General features: G+C 36.1%; 1 non-coding gene across 1 annotated transcript; it reads left to right on the top strand.

Annotated features, from left to right (window-relative positions):
• Positions 1-6,365: 6,365 nt before the first annotated feature.
• On the top strand, positions 6,366-6,472 carry LOC141675885 (small nucleolar RNA R71). Its single transcript, XR_012556513.1, has one exon. It is a non-coding gene; the product is annotated as a small nucleolar RNA R71 (small nucleolar RNA).
• The last annotated feature ends 1,203 nt before the right edge of the window (positions 6,473-7,675 follow it).

Here is a 7,675-nt window from a genome sequence, read left to right as displayed (position 1 = left end):
CCAGAAGCTATCCCAGTCTCCGTTCAACCAAAATCCAACACAAAACTTCCTAACCTAAAGGATCTGATCCGTATATCGATCAACAAGCTCTGATATCAATTATTAGGTCCACTAGGTTAATACAGAGGGGGGGTGAATGTATTATCGTTCGTTTTTCAAATAAATTCGCAGCGGATAAAGATAATATGAAAAACAAACACAAACACAAGAGCTTCGGGGGATTGATCTTATATTATTAAGAAAAATCTCCGAGTGGGTTGCTTACAAACTTTGTTACAAACATAAACAAAGCAACAATAACTCTACACACTATAAAAGATAACTTATCAAATGTGTGTATCGCTATCACTCTAAAAAGCTATATAACCTATCAGATACAAGCTATCAATACAAGGCTTTAATGCTTTTGAGTGTTCCTATGTAAGACTAGAATTCTGTATAAAATTCAGCAGCACTTCACTTCGAAAATTGATGATTTGATAGAACGAATCTCCAAAGAGCGAGAGCAACGCTACTGTTTCTGATTGTGATTGCTTATTCAATTCACTGTTGAACTGATAGATATAGGTAGGTGAATAGACTTGGAGACGTGGCAAGCTCTCGTCCAAGTAAATAGATCTGAATATGTGCAGTAGTCGAAATCCACAAGTCAAATTAAAGTTTCCTTGAATTACTGGAAGTCGAATCATGTTCCAAGAGGAGAGTTGACTAGAATTTCTACTCAAACACTCTACTAGTCGATTTTTACTCAAGGAAATCGACTAGTAGCTTTCAAGTTACTCCACAAGTCGATTTTCTAGAAGTTGAATAGAGCAGAAGTCGATTTTTATTGCAAGGTAGGGATTTGACTTAGATTAAAACACCAAGTTGCTACTAGTCGATATTTAGGATGCTAAAATCGACTAGTAGAATATGGTAGTCGATTTTTGCTTGAATCTTGCCTTAGAAACATTTATGATTTGCACAATTCGACTAGTAGCTATAGAAATCGACTAGTGGACCACATTTGGCTTCTAGTAGTCGAATTTTACTCCTAGAGTGTTCCTTACTTGGCCAAATCTTTATACATGCTATTTGCTTGACCAACAACTCCTGGAATATTGACTTGAATCCCTTTTGAACTTGTACTTGACTTCTTATACATTCTCAAACTTGATCTGTGCAATCCCTGAGTCATACCACTTCATGTCTTCCTGTCTTCTGAGCTTCATCTTCAATCTTCAAACAGTTTTCTTGAATACGAATCTCACTTGACAGTCTTTCGAATGATAGTATTTAGTTTCCTTTCACGGATCATTGACGCCTAGTGCAATGGTCTAGTTCACAAACGACTAGTTCCACTCTCAGGCCTTCGTACTATAGACTATACAATTCACTGTCAAGTCTTCTACCATATCAAATCAGCTTCACTGAAACCCTTATAACCTTCACACCAATCCATATTGCTACTTCGAATATCTTCAACCTTATTCCTTCGATGAATGAACATATTAATGAACTACCTTCGAACTTCTGTTGACGACTTCTTCACTGTAGCTTTCCAGATCATTGTGTATATGTCAAGTCTTCTATCTTCGTACTAGTTTCAATGGATATAGGATTATTTGCAAGTCCTGTCTATGTTGAGTTATCATCCTCTGCATTGTTATCATAGATGAATCTATCTTTAATCTTGAACTCCTTCTATATCCAACAATCTACAACTGCTTAAATTTTGAAGTATATACAGACTGAAGCTGTTATCAGAAGTTATAGATGGTAAAGCTGAAAGGACTGTAAGTTGTAGTTATCTAGTCAAATTCTCATGCATTTGTACTTAATGTTTTTAACATCATCAAATATCTGTTAAACTTGTATATTATGCTAATTTACAAATTGGGGGAGATTGTTAGATATATTTGATAATGTCATGTGTAATATGATTTGTATTTAGTTTTCAGATCTTACCTAACAGGACAAATCAATACTTAACTGGAAATCAGCACTTATACTGAAGACGGAACTTAAGATATCAGAACTTAAGTTATCAAAACTTAAGTGATCAGAAGATATTTATCAGGAGATAATATCAGGACTTGAGATGACTTTAGATAAGGCAGGCGACTGATTGAAAGGAAAAAGATCGAGACTAAGACAGAAATAAATATGCATGAAGAAAGAATTCTATGAAGAATAGAATACTTGGAAGAAAAGATAACTAGTTGATATATTTTAGGAAGCAGAATTATATTCCATATCAATTATAATATTATCTTGTAACTGTGTAGTATATAAACACAGGCATGGAGTTTACACTATAAGTGTTACGATTATCGAAGTTATTATTCTTTGTAACTCTAGCAGCTCTCGTGATAATTTATTCATCACTGAGAGAGGACAGTTCCATATTGTAACAGAGTCTATTGTATTGAATAAAATTTGTTTTCTGTTACTTGAGTTCATATATTCGATTTGATTGTGCTAAACACTGTATTCAACCCCGTTCTACAGTGTGTGTGACCTAATATACCAGAATTGGATAATCATTAAAACCGGGCTTTTCATAAAACACTATATACGAAAATAATATAAAATATCCCGTCACTCGAGAATACGAGTTTTATTGATTTATCAAAATAACTATCGTATCAAAAATCTTGCGCCGGGCCGCGCACGGGTCAAACCGTAATCCGGATCGAAAAAGTCAAAACACGGAAAATGTCCGGAATTACCAGATTAGGTAGGAAGGAGTTTTCGGAAGAGTTTCGGGTTGTAAAAACGTAAAAACGGTTGAAGTTGGACGATTCCCAGCTTTATAAAATAATTTTGTAATTATTCAGAAAATAATTAATAAATACATAAATCATTATAAAATCATATAACAATCCAAAAATTACCAGGAAAATATCACAATTATCTATATTTTATTCTGGACATATAAAAATTCAAATATTCAATTAATGTCACATATAAACACCCAAACATCAATTCCAATTATCAGATAATTCACCAAAATTCACATAAAATCACATAAATAATTCCAAATAATAATAATAATAATATTTGAAAATATGGGATATTACAGTTGAGTAATTAAGTTGGGCATCATTTAAGGTCTTGCTAGCGTAGTATATAACATGAGGTATCTTATTGATTCGTTGCCCTAAAACTGCCCCAACTGCATAGTCGGAGGCATCACACATAAACTCAAAAGGCTCATTCCAGTCGGGAGATTTAATTATCGGGGATGAAGTCAATTACTTCTTAAGGTGTTCAAAAGATTGTAAACAATCACTATTGAACTCGAATTTGACATCTTTGGAAAGAAGAGTGGTCAAGGGTCTTGCCTTTTTACTAAAATCCTTAATGAAACGCCTGTAAAAACCCGCATGTCCTAAAAATGAGCGAATTGCTTTGACCAATTTTGGTGGAGGGAGACTAACAATGAGATCAATTTTAGCTTTATCAACTTCAATTCCCTTTTCCGAGATTTTATGACCAAGGACGATTCCTTCTTTAACCATGAAATGACATTTTTCCCAATTAAGAATGAGGTTCGCTTTTTTACACCTTTTCAAAACTAGGTCAAAGTGGTTTAGACACTGATGAAAAGAAGAACCAAAGATGGAAAAGTCATCTATGAAAATTTCTAGGAATTCACCTACCATATCGAAAAAAATACTCATCATGCATCGTTGAAATGTAGCAGGGGTCGTGGTCAAACGAAAAGCTAGACAACGATAAGCGAACGTTCCAAAAGGACATGTGAACGTGGTCTTTTCTTAATCTTCAGGAGCAATAGAGATTTGAAAATAGCCGGAAAAACCATCTAGGAAATAATAATAGGAATGACCCGCTAACCTTTCTAACATTTGATCGATGAATGGTAAAGGAAAGTGATCTTTTCTAGTGGCAGAATTGAGTTTCCTATAATCTATAGACACTCTCCAACCAGATTGAACACGAGTGGGAACTTGCTCGTCATTCTCGTTGGTCACTACAGTAATACCCGATTTCTTAGGTACTACTTGAATCAGACTCACCCACGAGCTATCAGAAATGGGAAAGATGATCCCATTATCTAGGAACTTAAGAATTTCCTTCCTAACAACTTCCATCAAAGTTGGGTTCAACCTCCTTTGTGGCTCCCTAACTGGTTTAGCATCATCAACCAAGTGAATCCTATGTTAGACAATTGCCGGACTAATTCCTTTAATATCAGAAATACTCCAACCTATGGCTTCCTTATTCTCTTTAAGCACACTTAAAAGTTCCTCTTCTTGAGATGGGGTCAAATTAGACGCAATTATGACGGGAAAAGATTTATTAGGACCAAGAAACTTGTACTTAAGAGTGTTAGGAAGAGGTTTGAGTTCTAATTCTGGTGGACTTGGCTCAACTGGTTCACTAGCTTAATAAAGGGACAAAGGGAGTGGTTCAAGCTCTTGGTTAGTTATAGGAATGGTGGACTCTAACATCTTATTGACCTCATTAGTGTAATCGGAATCAACCCAATTTTGACCAAAATGATTTAAGCAAAACTCAAGAGCATCATCGACACTCATGGTTTCATGATCAAGCATTTTATCAATTAAATTAATTTCCATGTGTTAGTCAAAATAGTCATTGGGTTGATTTCCGACATGAAAAATATTGAGATCACTGGTCATATTTCCAAATGTTAGTTTCATTAAACCGTTCCAACAATTAATCAAAGCCTTGGATGTGGCTAGAAAAGGTCTTCATAGAATGATCGGGATTTGATTTTTAGGATTTTTGACCGGTTCAGTTTCTAGGACCATAAAATCAACGGGAAAAACAAAATCACCAACCTTAATCAACACGTCTTCAATTATCCCCTTAGGAATTTTGATAGAACGGTCAGCTAATTGAAGTGTGACATTGGTCTTTTGAAGTTCACCTAGACCTAATTCTTGGTAGACAGAATACGGAAGAAGATTCACACTAGCACCTAAGTCAGTAAAGCTTTGTCAACAAAAGTGTTGCCTATGATACAAGAAATAGTAGGACAATCGGGGTCCTTATATTTCACGGGAATTTCATTCGAGAGAATTGAACTAACTTGAGATGTCAAAAAGGCTTTCTTCGGAACATGAGTGGTTCGTTTATGAGTACACAACTCTTTTAGAAACTTAGCATACGAAGGAATTTGTTGAATGGCATCTAAAAGAGGAATGTTGACCTTAACTTGCTTGAAAACTTCTAAGATCTTGTCTACTTGAGCCGATTATTTGTTCGAAATAAGTCGTTGAGGATACGGAGCTTTCGGCGTAAAGACTCTTTCGTGAGACGAATCGGGGCTAGGTTTCGAAGATGGTGCAATCGAATGAGGTGTTTCGCTAGACTCGAAATTCTCGGGTTGCTTCGAGTGATCTATACTCGGACTCAAAGGTGAGGGATTAAGTTCCGGACTCGAATTCTCTTCTTCATTAGCATCAACACCAACTCGATTTCTCACTTTATTTCCAAACCGTAGAGAGATGACGGCGTTCACATAATGAGGTCTTTGATTAAGCGGAAATTTAGGATTCACCTCAGGCTGACTTGGAAACTTATTCTTCTCGCGCTCACAAATCGTGTTAGCTAATTGACTCATTTGAACCTCTAACATAGATATGGCTTGGGCAATGGAATTCAATAATTTCCTATCTTGGGTCATGGTTTGCATGAAGGCTTGTTGAGATTGAGTCAAATTAGTTTGAGATTTTAGCAAAACCTCAATACTATTTTCTAAGGAATTAAGTCTCTTATCTGAATCATTAAACCCGGGAGGATTCAAGGGTGCTTGAATTGGGTTTGGATAAGGATTTTGACTAGAAGTGGGGTAAGAATTTGGATTAGGCTTTTGAAATGTGGGTTGAGAAGATTGGTAGTTTTATCCTTGGGTCCATGAGAAATTCGGGTGGTTCTTCCACCCGGGATTGTATGTGGGTGCAAAAGGGTCATTTCTAGGTCTAGGTTGAAACATAGCATTCACTTGCTCAAACTCTTAAAAGTTTTGAGGTCCATGACTATGAGAGTTATAGGTCACACACATAGACGCTTGGGAAGGGGCATTAGTGGTTTCTAAAGTTTCTAATCTTCTAGTGAGAGTAGCTAACTTCGCTTTGGTTGCTATAAAATTACCAACTAAATGCAAGCCTTTGTTAGCTAATGAACCGAGTGTTTCATTGTGCTTACTAGGCTCCCTATTCGGCTCCCTAATAGACTCCCACAACATGGTCTTTTCCGCTAATTTCTCGAAAAATTCCCAACCCTGATCCTCGTCTTTTTCCATGAATTTGCCTTGACATATAGACTCTAACAACGCAGTTGTAGAACTATCTAAGGCCTCGTAAACAATCTTACAAAGTCTCCACTTTTCTATTCCGTGGTGGGGACATTGGGACAAAAGATTTTTAAATCTTTCAAAATATTTCCAAAAAGACTCGTTTTCCTTTTGATGAAATTGATTAATCTCATTTGTAAGTCTCGTAGTCTTATGATTTGGAAAATATTTTTTTAGGAAATTACTACGAATCCCTCCCAAGTTGAAATAGAATTAACCGGTAGGCTATATAACCACTTTTTAGCATTTTCTTTAAGAGCGAAATTGATTAGTCTAAGCCTAATGGAATCCTCGGTCAATTGCTGGAGTAGATACAGATCCTCACCTTCACTCCCGGTAAATTTAGGTAACATGCTAATATGATGACCTTTAATTTCAAAATTATTACCATTAACCGGTGGAAGAGTAATACAAGAAGGTTTGGGCCGAACGGGCGGGGGTAACAACGATCCTTAAGAGAAACTGCCATGTTTACTACGGGTTCAAGAATTTCTACGGGTTCTGATTGCGATGAGGAAGTACGCTGAATTGGTCTCACTAACCTAGAGGAATTATCTCTAATCCACGTAGTACGCATAAACATGATAGGAAACAAGTAGCAAATAAGTGCAAGAATTTAAAACACGCAAAAGAAAGGGTGAAAAATCGAAAGAAAAATTCTAAATCTATGGTTCCCTAAAAAACTCTAGACTTGCTCCTAACAAAAAGATATTAATAAAATTCACAAAACTAAAAGTATTCTTTTTGATTGGCCAGGTAGGTGCAAGCATTGCCAAGAGGCTAAACACCAGCCTAGTCATCAATCTAAATGGCCAGGTAAGCTTTCGCTAGCCTAGACACGAAAGAATGAATACTTAGAGATTTGATCGTTTCAGGTTTTCTTCCTAGTTGAGCGCGAAGTCCTAGGGGCTAATGTCTACTTAATTTTATTAAAAAGGCTGTGATATGCAAAATGATGGATTTAATGGTTGTGGGCTAAGGAAAGAGTGATGAAATCCCTCCCCTTATCTTGTGATGTGGTTTTTCCCTTAAAGTTTATTTAAATGATGCAACACACAACGAGATATAAAAGCGATAAACAATTATGGATGCTTTAAACTACGTGTCCTAACTAAATAAAAGAAGAAATTTAACGTACCTTGGGTCCTCCTAGGTGAACAAATGCATGATGCAGCAATTATGTATTTAACTAACTAATTTTTTTTTTGAATTTTCATTTTTTTGTGATTTTTTTAACTAGTGAAAAATACGAAAAGAGAGAGATACGGGTTACCCAAGCAAGCTTCCAAAAATTCCTTCGAGCCTCGGCGATTTTCGGAGTTCAAACGAGCTTTCCAAATCTTCAAT

Source organism: Apium graveolens, chromosome 7 (assembly GCF_009905375.1).
Source record: "Apium graveolens cultivar Ventura chromosome 7, ASM990537v1, whole genome shotgun sequence".
In the NCBI taxonomy this organism is placed as follows: Eukaryota; Viridiplantae; Streptophyta; class Magnoliopsida; order Apiales; family Apiaceae; genus Apium; species Apium graveolens.
This window is presented reverse-complemented; position numbering and strand designations above follow the sequence as displayed.